The 19,083-nt window shown below is 36.9% G+C and overlaps 1 protein-coding gene across 6 annotated transcripts in view; it reads right to left on the bottom strand.

Annotated features, from left to right (window-relative positions):
- The window catches only part of CSNK1G3 (casein kinase 1 gamma 3), a 132,876-nt gene extending 114,091 nt beyond the window's left edge, over positions 1-18,785 (bottom strand). For 3 of the 6 annotated variants that reach the window (XM_059916959.1, XM_059916962.1, XM_059916961.1), the window contains exon 1: positions 18,337-18,785. The gene's annotated coding sequence lies outside the window, so the exon portion shown is untranslated. The remainder of the gene's footprint in view (positions 1-18,336) is intronic. The other 3 variants (XM_059916963.1, XM_059916964.1, XM_059916960.1) reach the window with 2 other exon arrangements.
- Positions 18,786-19,083: the final 298 nt, after the last annotated feature.

The raw sequence follows: 19,083 nt of genomic DNA, 5'->3' as shown, positions 1-19,083 counted from the left end.
TAAGAATATTTCAAATAACTGAATAGTAAAGTATTAAGCCCTTCTATAAATTATAGTTTTTGTTTTGATTTGGTTTGCCCTGCTTTTGCTTTGCATGATAATAGAGTCCACCAATACTAAAGACAGGTGCAGAGTTCTTAACCTGAAATCCATGGACCTCCCTAAGCATTTTCTCAATAGAGAATCCACAGCTTTCAACAGATTGTATGACGCTAAAAAAGTTAAGAACCACTGAAAAGTACACTGTTATTTTCTCACTGTATTACTTTATAAATATATTCTTAGAAACAATTTATCCTAAAATTAAATAACATTTGTACTTAATTTAAAAGCCAACCTTGTTATAGAAAAGTATATAGGGCAGTTCACAATACACACACACTACCAAAAGACTGAGAACAGTTTTAAGTAAAGAAATCAGGAGGGAAGTAAAATAATATTAGAAATAAAACTATGTAATACTAACAGGAAATGGATAACATGCAGTTCAGCACCCATACTTAATTTTTCCACTTTCTAGTAGACAAGCAAAAACAGAAATATGAGTAGGTAAGATTCAGAGTGTCCATTAAAATTATACCAGTTGATAAAAAGCCCACAATTAATCTTAGTATTGTATTATATCTACAGATTCAGTCAATAGTAATAACTGAAAATGTCTCTCAGAAGCTTTAAATTCAAAAATTACAAGGAAGAGAATAGAAAAATACAGCTTGAAAACTTAAAAATTAGACAACCATAGAAATAAAAACTACTGAGAAAAGACAGTTTCATAGAAATATGCCTGGCTTAAAACTTCTGATAACATAAAGTAGTGATTTACAGGGCTTAAGGATATTTTAATTTTTATAAGAGATATTACCTCTTTAACTGAAACCTTAAACATTATAAAACCAAAAAGAATAAACATGTATTTAATGTGATTAAATTGACATGAATGCACACAAATGGTAACAAAATATTTAAAATTATGTTTGATTCTATCATAATTCTCAGCACACTGACTTACTTAAATATCTATATTAAAAAGATGGAATTGATCAAAAGGATGAATTTTCAAATTATCCTCGAGAATAGATGAATAATCAATTACTTTGCTTTCATAAACAATTACAATTTTGATGGAGTATCATCCACTAATAAAGATAAAAATGAGCTGCTAAATACAGAAAACATTAGATATAATCTGATTATATGAGTAGAAATGTAGGCCACAGGCATACTTCTAATTTGATGATCACTGATGAATCTTCAAAACAGAAAACAGAAAATCAGATTCTTTAATCTGCATGGCCCAATAATTTAGGACATTACAGAGCCAACTGACCTCCTTGAAGTTGCAACTAGATAAATCAAAGTAGTCTGAGAACATATTAGTATGTATGTTCTACTTCCACCACAGCTAGCTAAAGCTTTCAAGTAAACATTAATGAGCAGTTCTAAATTTTTAAAAATAATTATTAGTACTCTACCTATCTTCCAAAATATTATTGCAATCAATATAGAATTGTTTCATGTACCTGTGATATTAAATATTAAAAGTTTCTACAGGTATCTTTTCATGTTCAGCATGCTATTCAGTGTCCTTTGTAAATAAAAAATCACAAGGAATGGAAATTTTTAAATTAATTTTTTTCACAAGTTACTTGTCACAGCATTGATTTCTCACTGCTTTGTTATCTTAAATTAAAAAATCCATTTTTAATACACGAAAGGAGCCACTCAGTGTTTCAGTCTCTATAAAAATGACACTACAATACATGTCTACAAGCTTCTCCAAAATTTAAATGAGTAAGGATATTTGTGATGTGACGGCTAGCCGTTACATCACATGCTTCTATTAGCAGCAAGTGTCCCAGTTACTGGTTTCTGGCATGAGCTCAACTGTGGTTGTCTAAGAAAAGACTAAACACTTATTTTTAAAAGCTAAATCATTAACTGTAATGTCAAAAATGGAGATCAATTTTTCTAATTACATACTAGGGAAACTTATTTTGTCTCAGAAATGTTTAGTAACTATCATCTACAACACTTTACATTTTTGAAACCTGATTTCAGTGATGTCCCTTGTATATTCCTACTAAGAGAGCAGTGTTCTCCAAACTGTGGACTATGATCCATTATTGGGTCTTTAAACCAACTTAATGGGTCTTAAGCAACAATTTTTTAAATAAAATAGTATCAAAAAAAGAAAGAAAATGGAGTGCATAAATGTAGTAAGAATAGTTTTGTTTAGTGAGATTGTGTTTTGGTTCTTTATATGAATACATAAGTATCACTAGGTCACAATGTAAAATATATTTCTGTAAGTTGTGGTAAATATATTTCGATGAGTTGTAGTCAAAAATATTTCTAAGTTTGAAAGCTACTGTATAATACATAATAGCAAAGGAATAGCAAAACATACTATATTATAATCAGTTATAACTAAGTCAATTTTGAATAGGAAATTGTATTAAAAGCTAAACTTTCTTAACATACATAAATATTACTGAAAGTCTAATTAAGTAAATTTTCTAATTATCCAGGTCTGACTATTCTCTAGTAACTAGGATATGACTGTTTCATTGGGCCTCAAAATGTCTTTTTGTGCCTCCTCTTTTCAATTTCCAGGTGAATTTATACTCCCATTGGTAATATCCCTTATCATAGCTAATGAGTCTCAATATTTGGAAGAGAAGGGAATGTTTAATTTGAAAATGTCCAGCCCCTTAAGCACTTATTATAAATACGAGAGAAGCATAGATCACCCGCATCTCCTACGTGATGGAAATCAAATATCAAGTAGACATCATACTAAATTTACATTACTGAAATACTCCCAATATCAATCTCTAAGAGTAGGTATCTCACTACCTCTAAGCACAAACTTGACTGCAAATCCCAATCACAGGAATGATATTAAATTTAAACTCCAAGCTGTCAAAGAAAATCATGTTCTATCTGGCCGCACTTACTTACATCCAACAAATAGTTATTGAGTATTTACCCTGTACCAGGCACAGAAATAACCCAAGAAGCAATGAACTTCCCCAGAAAAGGTCTCACCAAGCCTCTTAATGACTCTCTACTTCCATGACTTCCAACTTTCTGTAGTATATTTTTTACATCAGTTAAAAAAGGATATTCTTCTGTACCTCAGCAAAACCAAAAACAGTTGATTCATAGTTGTTAACGTTTTATAAAGGTTGCAAACGCTGAACCATTGCTCCTACGAAAAATACAGGGTTAGGTTCCTACAATCCTCTGGTCACAACATTTTCATCAACTGATCAATACATATCCTTGTTTTATGTGTGATTCTGTTTAAAGACACCTTATTTAATATACAGCTGACCCTTGAACAACACAGGAGTTGGGGCACCTACCCTTCACGCAGTTGAAAATTCACATATAACTCGTGGGTGGCCCTCCATATACACAGTCCCTCCCTCACCCGATCCGTGGTTCCGCACCTGCAGATTCAACCAACTGGACATCGTATAGTACTGTAGTACTAATACTGAAAATAATCCCAGTATGTAAGTGGACCCACATGGTTCATACCCCTGTTGTTCAAGGGTCAACTGCATATTGTTGAGTCATTAACACTGAACTCACAGCCAACAGCACTGTAACTCATGCCTGAACTAAGCTCATCTAATGTATTTTCTCCATAAGGCATATCACAGCCTTTTTGGGTTTAGGAACACTAGACAGCAGTGCAGCACTACACTTGGGGGCCAATTTAAACAGTAAAATCACCCAAAAAGCACTAAATAGGCCTTAAAAAACAAAACAAGACAGCAGAGCACCTAGTTTGACTTCAGCTGGGAACATGCCCCTCCAGTGACTCAAAGTTTTTGCCACTCTACCCAAGCTCATGTCCATTAATGAATGGCAAAGCACAAGGGATACTGATTTGGGGGTTACAAATAAATTTTAGCAAGTAGACAAATGTGCAAATATGGAATCTGGGAATAATACCAATCAATGCTAATTGATGAAGGGAATTTTTTTCTTTAAATGTATTCCAGTCTAATAAAGTAAGAAATGATAGAATTCAAATCTCATCATTATGCAACTCCTAATGAATTAATGGAACTAGGCAAGGATCATCAATTGCCACTAACATCACAAAAAAAAAAAACAACCTTTGATCTTCCTGATGGAAGAAAAAAATTGAAACTGAATCTGATCAAATCTCTACATCTCACAACCAATTTACAGGGAAGACAGGGGACAATGTTTTTACTCTTTAGTTTTAAGATAGCCCATTTTTTAATCTGATGTCCTCAAGGACAGGGATCATAATTTATTCGACTCTGTCTCCCCATTATCTGTTATAATACATAGCACACAGCAGACATTGGTTAAAACTTTGTTGAAGAAACAAGTAAATGAATGAAGGAACAAATGAACTGTCTTAGAAGTTTAAGAATGTTAATTTATATGATCATCTCTTTTCCAAATAAAGAAGGAAAGAAAAAGGTATGGGCAGGCAGGCAGCAATTTATAGGTCTGAGAGATACTACAAGCAAGTGGAATACCACCTCACAAATCAAAGGTCATTTATACTGTAATTTCAACTCTCCAAGAGCTATGAATCAGAAGAAAAAAAATTCACTACAGGAGGTCACAAAAGGCATATTCTGTTCATTAAATAAGAGCCCCTAAACTCCATTTTAATTTTAATATAATTCTAACAAGTTTACATTGGAAATCAAACTTAAAAGAGAAAATATGAGGTGAATAGTAAAAACATGAGAGAACAGGAAGAAAACAACCTTATAGACCTCAATAAATTCATAGACATCTATGCATAATAGCATACTTTATAAGTGATGTTCAGAATGAGAGCCCTGCATCAGCAAGATCTGATATGTTTAGAAAATACTGAGAAAACAGTACTACCGTGTAAAGTTTACCATTTAAAAAAATTTAAATAAGAAAATATTTAAGTATAAATTCAAGCTCTAAATTTATCTAACAGGTTTTTCCCTAATAATGCCAGATAAATGAGAAAATACTTCAGGAACCTCAGTAGCTGTTTCATGCATGGTTCTCATAACAAAGTTATATCCTTTCTTCTTAACTACAATGCTTATTTCTTAATTTATAAAAATATATAATTACAAACAACAGTCTAGTATAGGCAAAGGCCACAGACTTAAAACAGTCATTCAAGGGTATTAGCATTTGGAAATTTCAGTTATGAAGCTAATATTGTCAACTCTCAACACAGAAAGGACTGAATAGTATGACTGACAGTAAACCATGAATAAGCAAGTTGACTTCTACAAAACTGTGGAATGAAACATGCAACAGGTGACAAAAATAAGCTGAAAGTACAACCACTTCTCCACAGGAAGGATTTCCTTCTGCCCAGTCCAAACGACAAGAATCCAAAGTAAGTGCTGTAAACCTGAAGACAGATAACACAGAATTGATCCAAAGGCACCTTAATCCCCAATATGAACCAGGGTTAGTTAAGGCCTAGTTTTTCTTACAAAGATCAGGGCTGCATGATCTCAGCAGGAAAGAACAGTACCAAAGCATATGGAAGACTGTATTCACTGAAAAGTGAGGTTCCCCTAAATTACATCTCTGTCTGACAGATCTACAGCTATAAAAACATCATGTTCAGAACTAGTATTATTGTCAAGATATTCTGGTGTGCAATCAAACCAACGAATTACTAAAAAGTAATTCAATATAGCCAATTTAAATTTTATGAACTGCTTATTACTAGAACTCTCCCACATTAGTGGTGGGAATGCAAAATGGTATACCTGCTTTAGAAAACAGTTTGACAGTTTGTTATAAAGTTAAACATACACTTGCCATATGACCTAACAATTCCCCTAGAAACTTACCCAAGAGAAATGAAAACTTAGATTCACACACAAAACAAAAACTGCACACAAAGGTTTGTGGCAGCTTTATTCATTATCACAAAAACTAGAAACAAATACTTCAACTGGTGAATGGATAAACATGCTGAAGTACATCCATATAATGGAATACTGCTCAGCAGCAAAAAGAAAGTACTGACACACACTACAGCATGGATGAATCTCAAATGCATTCTGCAAAGTGGAAGAAGACAGATTCAAAAGGCTACATACCACATGATTCCTATAATTTATATTATATTCATGATTCATTATTCCTATAAGTTATATGATATCTGGCAAAATTATAAGAATAGAGTAGTGGTTGTTAGGGGCTAGAGTGGGAAAAGGGGTTGGCTACAAAGGAGCAGCATGAGGGAATATTTTAAGGTGATGAAATTGTTTTCTAATTTGATTGTGAGGGGGAATGAATTTTCCTGTGTGAAAAACAGAAAAAAGAGAAAAACTTTAATATAAAAAATATCTTACAACACAATCACAGTTAACTGAAACGCTCAAAAAAACAGAATATTTCCTCTAACTAAATTTTCTGGATAGCCCATGAATGCATTTCATTTCAGAAATCTTTCTATAATGTGTTTCTCTACTTTTAAGCCTGAGTAAATAAGTCACAGGCTTGTGTTTATCCTTTTATTTAAATTAGGCCCAATTTATTTGTTTGAAATTTGTCTCATACAGCTGTGATGATGCCAACTAAATTGGTCTGGGATGAGCATGGTGCCTCAGGAGGCATTTAATCAAGGTTCTTCCATGTTAAAATTCTCCCTAACAGAGATGAAATGATTAATCTATTCATTCAACAAATTAGTAATCATTAGAGGCCTATTATGTACCAAACACAGGAAATACAAATGGCAAATAAGACCATTGTAATCCCTGACATCACATAGCTTAAACAAACAATAATACAAGGTATAATTTGTCCTACAAGAGAATTATAGTGCTTTCAGAGCACATAGCAAGTGCACATAACCTAACCATATAAAGTCTAAATTTCCCATCAGGATCTATACCTTAAAGTGCCTGGAATCTTGGTAAACACAAAAATACATGTACCACAGTGCTCACGACCCATTACCCTTCAGTATTTAAAGATGGAAAGAAGGCAAAAACCATATACACAGAACACTATCACTGAACAAGCAGTACAATAATCACTCCCCTACAAAAGGTCCTCTTTACGGAAATACCAGAATATGCAGATTTACTTCTGTCACCTTTCCAGCAAACATTTTTCTGTATTTTTCTGATACAGAATACCATAAGTATGAACTTCTCTGGCTGAGGAATATTATTTTAAAAGGGGTGGGGGCAGGGAAGTAATAAAGAAAAGAAAAAGAGAAAAAGAAACAGACAGGATGGGGAAAAAAAAAAGAAGCCAGAGTAGGTATAAAGATTTTTGCAGTGAACTCTTAAAAACAAATTAAGGAAGTTTAAGGAAACTAAAATAGAGGCACTGCAACCACACCCCTTCTTTCTGTTATGAAAAAGGAAGCCAAGATACGTAAAAAGAGGGCTGCCTGCAGGTGTTGTGGCATGAAGTTACCATGTACAGAGGTAAAATTACATAACCCCAAGGACTAAAGAGAGTGTGATGAATACTCAGCTATTCCAAAGTTACCCGAAACATTTTCCATCTCAAGAATCCTAATTACACAATGCTTCTGGGACCACAGTGGGCCACACAAGACATAGTGTCAAAAAACCAGAAAAACTTTCAACTGCTAAAGAAATAATCACAGATTAAAATAAAGTGCCTCTTGGTATATACATATTTACAAGAGTAAAAAGCAAAAGAAATTTACCAGGATCTTACTCAAACTCCATCTCACAGTACTAAGATGCTGAGTAGTTTCTATCAAGAAATAAATGGTAGAAGCAAATTAATGCAGTTCCACAGTTCCTTTTCCAAAGTTCCTGCAGTTAAACATTTTGGAATTCAGAATTTCAGGGCATTTTTGACAGGTGATACAGTGTGTAAACACCATATACTTTTGAACACCCATAGAGAAAGCTGTAATGGCACAGAGAAGTCTGGGACAGCACACTATGATTAAACATTTACTATTTTTGCAGTGAAACCTACAAATACATGAAATAAAGACAAACAGTTCACAACAGGTTTTGTGAAGAAAACCAATTTGTGCCAAACATACAAAAAAAGAATTTTGGTTTTCAGAACATTTTAGATGTCAGAATTGTTGATAAGGAATTGTGGTCCTACAGAACAGTACCCATTACTCTATTACTAATTATATGTGCAAAATGTAACTGGTAACCTCTTTATCATGTGCTTTCATTGTAGTATTTTGATGAACTCAAAATAATTCTAAAAGTCTCCCAATGGTTCACACATAATATGCCCTCTACACTCTATCCACCCTTAAATTTCTCTAACACAAATTCTCCTATCAGGGCAGTTTACAGAAATCTAACCCTTGAAATTTATAGAAGAAATGCAAATCCAATTTTGCCACCATGCAAAAAATGTTCATTGAATGGAATTTAATGTATTGAACTCATAAAATGGCTTGCTCTTATGTTGTCACAAGAAAAATGCTAAAACTGGTAAGAGTGTTCCTGACCTAGGAAGCAGTAGCAAATGAGTTACCATGGACCCTGATTTGCCATAAATGATAAGATACAATAATCATAAAACCCTATTATCATAGTGCATTTATATGTATACATTTACTGACTTCATACAATATAAACAATATACTACACGCACAATATACTATAACTGAAGTACTAAACTATTTCTACCGAGGGGAAAAACAGAGACAGTACCTCATCAACAACGGTATAAAAGAGAGTAAAGCGGTAGAAGTACAGTTATACTAAATAACCATTAAGGCCCCTTCCATCCTTACGTTCCATGAAAAATACAACTCAATGATACTGCAAATATGATAAATATAACTAATAAAATATGATAACTAAAACTAATCAAATTTTGATGAGCAACATTCTTATACTAACTTTAAAGATAGGATTGCTTTCATCACTTAGGTTTCTTAAGATTCCTAGGAGCATCTGAATTGGTACCTTAATTTATTCTAGATAAATTTCCCTTTAACAAATTTTCCAAACTTCAAAACTCCTCTAATTTTGGTGCTATACTATTCAAAAGCTGCTAATGAACAAGGAATATAGTAGCTTCACTAAGCATTCTGAGTATGAAACCCTGAAGAGAAGTCATTTCATTAACCTGGTCCTCTTGCATATATTTTCTATGCATTTCTATCTCATCTTCACACCTCCATCTCCGATTAAAAAGAGAATTTGAAAGTATAAGGAAAACGCTTTTTCAAAAAAAAGCTAACAGATGTGTATAAAAAGAAGGAGAAATCAGTCATTTTCAACCCTGAAGCACACTGGAATCACCTGTAGAAATCCTAAAATAGATCAATGCCTTGGCCCCATCCCCAGATTCAAATATAAAGTAGCATGGGTAGAATCCCAATATCTGTAATTTTTTCAAGCTCCCCAGAAAATGTTAATGTGAAGTCAGGGCTGAGAACCACTGGTCCAAGCTGCCTTCTCCACAAATCCTTTTCTCTCATCTACTAGTAAGTTAGCACTCCCAGCCCTACAGCAAGGACTGAAAGCACTGTCTTTAAAATTGCCCTATTTTGTTCTCTCGTTTACTCTGTCACAGAAAAAAATTTACTAATTTTCAGTTGGAAGATTTTTTTTAAAGTGGGTACGGTAAAATTTATTTTAACTTATTTGAAATTCTCATTCCCAGTGCTCAGGATTTTATTTTTCAATCAGCCTTCAAAAAACAACCTTCATTAGTAGAGTATTTAGATTAACAGTATACAATAAACACACAATACACATTCCAGTTATCAACTTTCAACAGACTATCAGAAAATACTCAAGGGAATGAGTTTAAAGAGCTGATTACATTTTGATACTTTAACTACAAATATTTTCAGAATCTCAAATATATAAAGAAATATTAGCCATAATATGCCCTGACTCTAATATGATAGAAAAAGAACTCAGTAAATAATCTACCACTTTTTAAAATAAAAACTGGCATTACAAGATTCCACATCTTTAAGATTTACACTTTTTTGGGGGGGGGGGGGCAGTGTTCATGTTGTTTTCAGATCCTTGGAACAAAAGGAGAAAATAAAATAATGTTTTACAAAAATATGCATCTACAAATACCAGTTTCTTTTTCAAATGTCACCAACAACTGATACCTACTAGTTTCACCTCCAAAACAATGCTAGGTTATTTTTGCACACCAGATTAGGATTTTATGAAAAGGCCTTATAGCCATGTGTACACTGTAAGACTAGTGGAATAGTCTTACGGGAATTTTCTCTCCCTATAACATTACCTACTATATTTGCCTGCCATTTGAAAGTATTCATTGCTAGAATATATAATAAGTATTTCACAGAAATAGAAAATAAACATAACACAGACTGGGTGTAAGGGGAAAATAACATTTTCACTTCCCTTTTTACTATAGGAAACTCTGACTATAACTTTGACTCCAATATATCATACTGATACCTTGCCAAGTGTACCACTTGAAGTCAAAACCAAACAAGTTAAAAAAATAGATAACACAATTAATAATTAGAAAAATTCAGAAGTCCACTACTTTTATAAAATATACTTATATCAAATGGTATCATACGGCCAATTTCAACTTAAAATTTTAAGATATATAATTTGTAGTAAGTCCAATTTTTAAAATAAATACTATTACAAAGTATCAATGCATTCAAGGCACACTCTATTCAAGGTAATATACAATGAAAGCAGAATTATATGTTAAATTCTAGGTTGGTAGAAAACATCCCACCCCAGAATTTTATTTTCTTCCCTCAAAAAAAAAAAAGTAATATTTTTTTCCAATGGTAAAAATAATGCACAATCATACCTGAAAATCCAAACACTACAGAGAAGTATAAAAATAAAAATCATTCCAAATCTATAAATATCTGTCATTAACGTAAATATCCTTTCAGGGCATGGATGGATTTACTCTGTATATTTATAACAACACTGCAACAATTAGAATTACAACAATTAATTCTGTATATTAATTATGTATTTATGCATACATGTATCTCCATGTATGTCCCCATACACACACACACACACACACAATTTTCTTTTACATATACTGAAAACAAAGAAATCTTTAAGATAACAACTTTCTTGAAAATAAAAATATATGAATTGTTCCAAGCACTCATTCTGCTTCTGCATTTTCATTTCAGCAGTCCAGGTTTGAGGTTACTTTGTGTGTGTGTGTGTGTCTGTGTCTGTGTGTGTGTACGCACGCTGTTTTTGTCGACTGCTTGCGAGAAGATTAAAAGATTTGTCTGTTTGCTTGTTTTACTTAAACACGCACACACACAGACACACACACACACCAACTCTGGCTACAATTTTCCAAACCCTGAGAACCCAGATATCTGTATTAAAGGTACTTGGCCGACTGCTTTACGTAACTAGCCCATGGTCCTGAGCAAAACTGCAAAGTAGACAAAACTTTTCATGGCCTCCCACCTTTTGGTCAGAAAGAACACTACACTATCAATGAGGATAGGAGAGTTCTACCAACCAGGTGTGTAACTTAAGCATTTCACTCAACCGTCCCACAATTCATTTCAATTCTAAAAGTCTGTGATTCTCCCCTGCCCCTATTCCCCCACAATTTTTATTTATTTTTTTGCTGTATTCAAGATATGTAACACCTATCTTTCCCTCCTACCTCAATCAGATTCCTTGATTCAACATAAACCATTTCTCTGACTGATAAATTCCCATTTCCTCAAGGCATCTATTCTCCTCCAGGTATGACAAAGAAATCTGATGAGATCAAAGATGTGGACAAGTTTTGTCCAAGAAGGAGGGTAGCAACACAGAAAAAAATTAAATAAGTTTACAAGTACAAATGTTTAATTTAAAGTTAAAATAGCTTTATGAGTTCCATGAAAAAAAGTATAATCTTTAACTGATTTTACTGACTCAAAGTTAGTCAATAAGAAAACCAGCAGTGATTTCAGTTCCTAAAATATTCATACCTGAGCATATTTAAGAGAGTCACATAGAAGCAGCCTTCTAATCTTTCATCCGTTACATTGTACAACACTTTAAAGTTCAAAGTGCATTTAGATGCATTATTTATTTTCATCCTTAAAACAAGTAGCTGTGTAGATGTGGTGGTCACTATTGATTGCCTCTCTAACATCCGTTTCCCCCATATTCCTCCTTCCCACAATTTTTTAAAATATCCTCCCTCCACCATGTAACTCAGGGAAATGTGACCCCGTCGCCAATTGCAAGGGTATGTATCCTGATTGGTAGAAACTCACTATGATAACCCTGTCCCCCTTGTCATAACTGGTTTGGAAGTGTACGTGACCTAATTCTGGTCAATAAAACATGAAGGGGAAAATATGCTGGTAGGCTTGCGCAAAAGATGTCCTGGCCAGTGCACCAGGATCTTGCTACCAGTCTGAGGATGAATCCAACACACATGGGAAAGCAGAGCCAAGTAAATTTCACAGAGGCTAACCAAAGCTCTGAAAAACGAACCCTGCCTTCGTACTTCAGCATTCCATTTCAGGAGCTACTGCATTTCAGGCGTTGTAATGTGGTGACACCAAGATAAATAGTATACCCCATTTACCTTTCCTTCTCCAACTTCGACCTCCTTTTTCAACACCTATAAGCTTTCCTTTGCCTTTGGGCTGAGCTAGACAAGAAAGGCAAGTAGTTACTGTAAGCTGTTAGACCAGCACCCTTTGCACCAAGCTCAACTGCTCCTGGGTATGGCATTTCCTCTTCCAAAGGACAATTTCCTCTACCAATTCACTCCTGCAGTCCCTACTCAGGTTGAGGAGATGGTGGAATTACAAGAAGGCTCTCTCCAACCCTGATGCTGTAATAAAAGCTGAAAGGTAACATACGAAATCAGACGAGGGATCCTATCAGGAAACATGTGGGAACCATGTGACCTGATAATTAAACAATTCACCCTAACGTATGAATGACTATATGTTCAGGAATACCAGTATTTCTCTTTTTTAAAAGAGGATGCTGTTAAACAAATCTCTATGAGAGAGTATAAACTAGGTGTTACTTTAGAAGTAGATACCCCTTTAATATATTATTATTAACCAAAAGTTCATAACTTAGTTAAAAAGGGGAATCATAAAAGAATCTACCTTAAACATTTTAATGCAACTAAAACACAAAAATATACAATCACAAAACAGTCTTTTAATGCAGGGCCAAGGCCTTTCCTTCAAGCATGAGTCCACGGATTATAGTTCTACTTTATCTTTCTTGCAAAAACCACACCCATAGTACATCACCTGTGATTTCCAGTTTGTTTCTTAAACATGGAAAGACATCTCACAAACACTTATAAGCAATTTTATTGCAGAATCTTATTGCAAAATCTACAACTTTTAGGGTTTTTTCCCTAGTCATTTAATTTCACCTACACCGATTTTAACTGTAAGTGACTTCAGCTACTCACCTGTTTCCAAAGCAGCCACTGGCTCTCATACAAACACCTTTTCGCCTTCATAGTTCACTGAATAACATCTCATTAAACTATGTAATTACAACAAGTACAACTGCCATTAACAATTTGTTGGGTACACAGACAAATGATTCTTGGTAGGTATACACGGTATACAATAACCGGTGGGAATAAAAGTTCAAGAACAAACTAGAGGATAGTCTACTGCCATTTAATGTAGCATGGACATCAAGTAGTAAATGAATGAAGAGTAATAACTTAATCTTTTGAGTGGGTTAAAGAGAGGTGAGCTCAGAGATTCTCCTGTAATAGGCTATCCCCAAAAGTCTTTGCTCATTCTACGCACCAATCAACACTCTGACAACTCATATAGATCAGCAACTCCTAAATTTAAGAGAGATTTGCATAGTGCCTGCTATGTGCCAGGCATCACATCATGGCACTTTATATAAATTTTCTCAATCGTGATGAAGAATATAATGGCAGAGAAACCCTCTCCCCCGCCCCCTTGTTTTTCTAACATAGCTATCAGCTAAGGAAAGTAGTTCAACACAAAATCAACTAAATATATGTAATAAATTTGAATACAGTTAAAATCTGCATTACCTCACTGAAGAAGAAAGCATTAGAAATTTGTGTTTAAGAAAAAGATTATATACATCATGAGATTTTACTAATTACAGTAAAAGCTATAAAAAATGTGGACGTGATATAGTCATGTGGACATAGATTTTAGCTATAGATTTTCATTTAATTAAATTATAACTATGTGATATATCATTAGTAAAGAAAATGATCAAAACGTGTGTCTTATCTACCAAATACACAAGCACTTCAAGTTCACTGTTAAGAATTCTTCCTCAGAACTAGGATGATTGGCAGGGAGTAGAAGGAGAGAACATAATATAATAGAGTTTAAGAACAAATCACTATGCACCTTCCATAGGTCCCATTATAGAAGGAAACCCAAACATTTATAGTTCCTAAATCTCAGCTTTGAGAAGGGAGCTAGAAAAAACATGGCTAACAGCAGTCTCCACTGTGTCTCTAAAACTTACCCATCCCCGCTTATCTGTCCCATTCCATGTTTTCTGACTAGTTCAGAGGCTCTCCAAAGTCACTTCACATTAATAGACAATACACACTTGATTTCCACACATTAACAATCTCATGTATGGTTCTTTCCTACAGATCAGCACAAAAATGATACTCTGAGGTAGCTTACATTACTAGAACCATATCTCCTGCTCCTAGAGACTCACTACTAGTAGAGAACTACAGATATCCCAAAACCGCCATTTCCAAAGAAATTATATCTTAAAGAACAAGCACCCAAACACATACTAACAACACCAATCAATACCACTAAGTGCCACCTGCATGAGAAAAGACAAAAAGGAAGAAGATGGAAGATTAGAGAGGACATCATTGGTCTAAGACTGTGAAGTCAGAAAAAAAAAGAAAAAGATTTAAATATGCACTCTACTACTTCCAAGATATATCTTAAACAGGTTGCTTAAATTCTAGAAAACTCTGCCTCCTACTGTCAAAAGCAAGGCGTACACCACCTAACTCACAGAGTCGTCTTAACAGTTATCATTTATGGTCCTTAGACAAAGTGGGCACTTAATAAATTGTAATAGGTATTGTTATTATCGGGAGGTTCAAGATACAAATTCAGTTATAATGTAAATCCTTATTGAACACTAAGAGGGGAATAGTCAGTAAAAAACTATCAAACAATCTCCCCTGTTACATGACTGGATGATTAAACAATGGTGTCATAAGGGTGATATTTTTCTATGCACTCCTTTGATAATGATTAAGTTTGGGATTAAATTTTTTAGAGTCGTCAATATTTAAGATGACTAAAATCCCTGTATATATTTATCCATAACTGTGGAAGTTTCTCATGTTGTCATCTTACTGGTATAGTCAATTCTCTTCCTATGTAGATTCTTCACATTTCACTTTACCCAGAGCAAATCTCACCTTAAAGTGTATTAACAATAATATAACTATCCAATGACCTGTATTTTGTTATTTATTGTTTCAGCATTCCCACTATTTAGTTTGATACATCCTTTTGGGAAGCCCTTTGAAACTAAACAACTACTTGTTCCATTCTGAAAAAATCTGAACCAATAAACCACACCAGAATGATGGTCTATTCCCAGCATGAAGGCGATTACAGAGGGGACCCAGAGAAGAAAATGGAAAGATTCCCATTTCTTCCCAAGTCATATGTTTAAAATCTAGATTTATTTCATATAAAACCAATTACCAGGTTACCACACACTCATATCCAAATGCAAGCAAAGAAATATGACAAAGCCATGCAGGAACTGTTTTAGATTATATACTCTTCTGCTTTCCTCCATTAGCATGAATGATAACAAACTGACTATTCTAATTTGTTTCCTTTAAACTTACTAGCCTTATTTGCCTACCTACTTGCTATCAGCATAGAATCTATACACTTGGACCTTCATACTTTAAACTGACTCACTTTTAAATACAAAGCATTCTAGATGTCCATGGACTGATCTCCACCTAATTTTACAGCTTCAATTCCCACAGAGACCTCCTGGCACAGCAGCCTTAGGTCCAGCTCAACAGGCCCCATCATACCAAACCAGCATGCCGGTTCTCAACTGCTCCCTTCACCTACAAAACTACCCACACCACCCCACACACACACAGACCCATTTTGACCATTAAAATATTTTAAGCCCCAAATGGGGTATTACTAGCTCTAAACTCGTTTATAATTCCCCAGTCAAAATTGGTATCTCACACACACACACACACACACACACACACACACACACACACACGCACGCATGCTTCCATACATTTCTAATAAACCCCACAGGAGTCCTGTGTTGCAATTACTTCTGTGCGTGTCTGCTTCTCCCTTAAAGGTAGCTACTGGGTCTTAGTCCTCCTCATGTTTCTACCACTCCTCCATCCTCACCACACAGTAAAAGTCACCTGCACAAAGTAAAGGTTCAGGTTGATCTAAACTATTCCTTTGTTCTAATCCTAGTTCTTTTATTTGAAGGAATAAGTGACTTCTGTGTGCTGAAGATTTTGTTAATAGTTAATGCTTGCAAATCTAACAATGAAAATGTCAATAATTATATAATGCATTAGTTTTTAAGTTGATGAATGGCACAAGAGGTCAGTGAGCACAATAAGCCATCAGAAAAGATAATCATTTTCCAAGATTCCCCCAAAAGTCTCATACATATCAACATTAAAATTAAACTTTCTGTCCCCCATTCTAATAAGAACTACTTACTCCTTATACCTGAGGCATATCCAGAAATGCAAGCACCCTGAATGCAAAAGTGTCTATACACTCTGCTACAAATCTATACCAAAGCCATGCAATTTATTTTATTACACCTTTCTTCCAATTCCCATAAATATGATTTTCATCTTTTGTGCAACTATAAAGGCTAATGTATATAAAATAAGAAAATAATTGATCTTAGCTCAGAATATAGTTGGAGCAAAGTTTGGGAATAATTACAAAATACACTAAACACAACTCTCCACTCTCCTCTGCCAAAAAAGTTATTAAGAATGTCACAAACCAGATCTGATTTTTGGTGGGAAATGTTTTCTTAAATTGGCCTCACATCTTATAACTTTTGTGATATTTTTCTTTCACAATCTGCTTATTTACAGGAAAAGCAAATATTCTTCAAAAATATATACATGGCTTTACTAATTAGATATTTTTAATTTTAAAAAGTATTCCAACTCAGATATAGTCTAACCTCTTTTACTATCTGTGGGCAAATGTCATTCCTATCACAAGAAGTAATTGCAAACGTAAAAGAAATAAGTACTAACTTCTTTCCTTAACTTATTAAAAATAAGTAGGTTTTTAATTGTCCAATTAAAGTCGATGTTCTAAAACCAAAGGTTAAAAAAGGGTCACTTGCTGACCAGCCTTGGTACTCATTACAACAGAGTTAAAACTAATTCGCACAGTGTAGCAACAGTAGCCATCTCCCACACACACTCCCACCCATTAACTTTCCCTCCTTCCCTGGGAGAACTGGAATGATCGTAACACAGGCCTAACTATCCACCCCAGGAGCAAACACACATCTCCATCACCACCCCGCAGAAAAGAAACGCGGGGGCTGTGGACCAAGAGAGCCGACGCTCCTGTGGGTCACTTCCCCTCTGCAAGTGGGAGAAACAAAGCAGCACCCTAACAGTAACCATCAGAGTAATTCTGAGCCCCCGACTAATGCCTTGGATAAGTTCTGAGCTAAGTCAAAAGCTCTATCGAATAGGTAAATCCCTACCCACCCCCCCTTAAAACAAACACCCCATCGGGAAGTTTCTCCCAGAAATGAATGCTGGCCCCTGACACCTCCTCCAGCCGACCGACGGCTCCCTCCCTCCTGCCTAAAATCCCCACTCTGAAGGGCCTGCCTAAAATCCCCGCTCCGAAGGGAATTGTCTGGACACAATCGCGGGGCGCTGGTGGCTGCACTCCCGACCTCTCAACCCTCCCCCCCAAAGCCTCTGCCTTTTCCCAGCTCGCCCACCTCCCCGCCGTCCCCACTCGCTCCGCACCACTCGGGCAACTTCTACTGCCAGCCCGGCCCGCCGCCCGCGGACCCCTCCCTGCCCAGCGAGCCCGAGACGCCCTCGCCCCCCGGCCGCGGCCGTCTCCAGCCCGCGCCTCCGCGCCGCCCGCCCGGGTCCTCGCCCACCCCTCTCCGGGGCCCGCGCCGGCGGCGCCGCCCCCGCCGCACCCCACCCCACCCAGCCCGGGACCCCAGCCCGCCCAGCCCCACCCGGGCAGGAGGGCGCCGCGGCCGCGCCGAGGCAGCCGCCGGGCCGGGGCCTCCCGGCCAGGCGCCAACGCGAACGGGGCTTTACCTCAAAGGCGCGGCCGCAAGTGGCGGGTCGGTCCCGGGCGCGGGCGGCGCCCCCCGGTCCGTCGGTCAGCGGCGGCTGGGGCAGCGGCGGCGGCACATCGCACCCGCCGGCGGCCGGAGGAGGAAAGCGAGGCACGCAGGGAGGGAGCGAGCGAGGTAGGGGGGAAGGAACGAGCGAGGGAGATAACGCAGCTCGGACTCGGTCCCCGCACTACTGCCGGTGCGTCCTACCGCCGCCTCTGGCCGGAGAGTCGCCGCCCGGGCCGCGGCTGTCGCCACCAATGCAGCCGGGAATGAATGCACAGCGGCGCCTCGCTTATCCGGAGGTCAAACATCCTTCTGCCTCGGGCATCCGGATCGGCGCCGGACCCGGAAGTGAACGCTTGGAAAAAAAATTAAAAAGGAAAGCGTCTTTCTAGCGGCGGCGGCCACTCGAGCTGCCCGCATCAGCGAAAAGAGCCGAGTAGAGCCGAAGGTTACACCGACTTGCTCGGATTGGTTGGCTCGCCGACCGGAAGAAAGGCAGCACGCTCATTGGCTGGCAAGGCTTATAAAGGCGAAGCCACGCCTCCCTCCCCACCTCCGCACCGGCGGTGAACGTAGGGAGCGTGGAGTAATTGTGGATGCGCGATGTCTCCCTGGGTGAGGCCTTGGGAGGAGACAGTTGGCGAGGTCTGTGGAGACAGCTGGGAGAAAACGCTCCCATGGTTTAGAGGAGCTACGGAAAGTTCCCCGCTGCTTGAATGAG

Source organism: Balaenoptera ricei, chromosome 3 (assembly GCF_028023285.1).
Source record: "Balaenoptera ricei isolate mBalRic1 chromosome 3, mBalRic1.hap2, whole genome shotgun sequence".
NCBI lineage: Eukaryota > Metazoa > Chordata > Mammalia > Artiodactyla > Balaenopteridae > Balaenoptera > Balaenoptera ricei.
The sequence above is the reverse complement of the archived record's forward strand: the minus strand, read 5'-3'. Positions and strand labels throughout refer to the sequence as shown.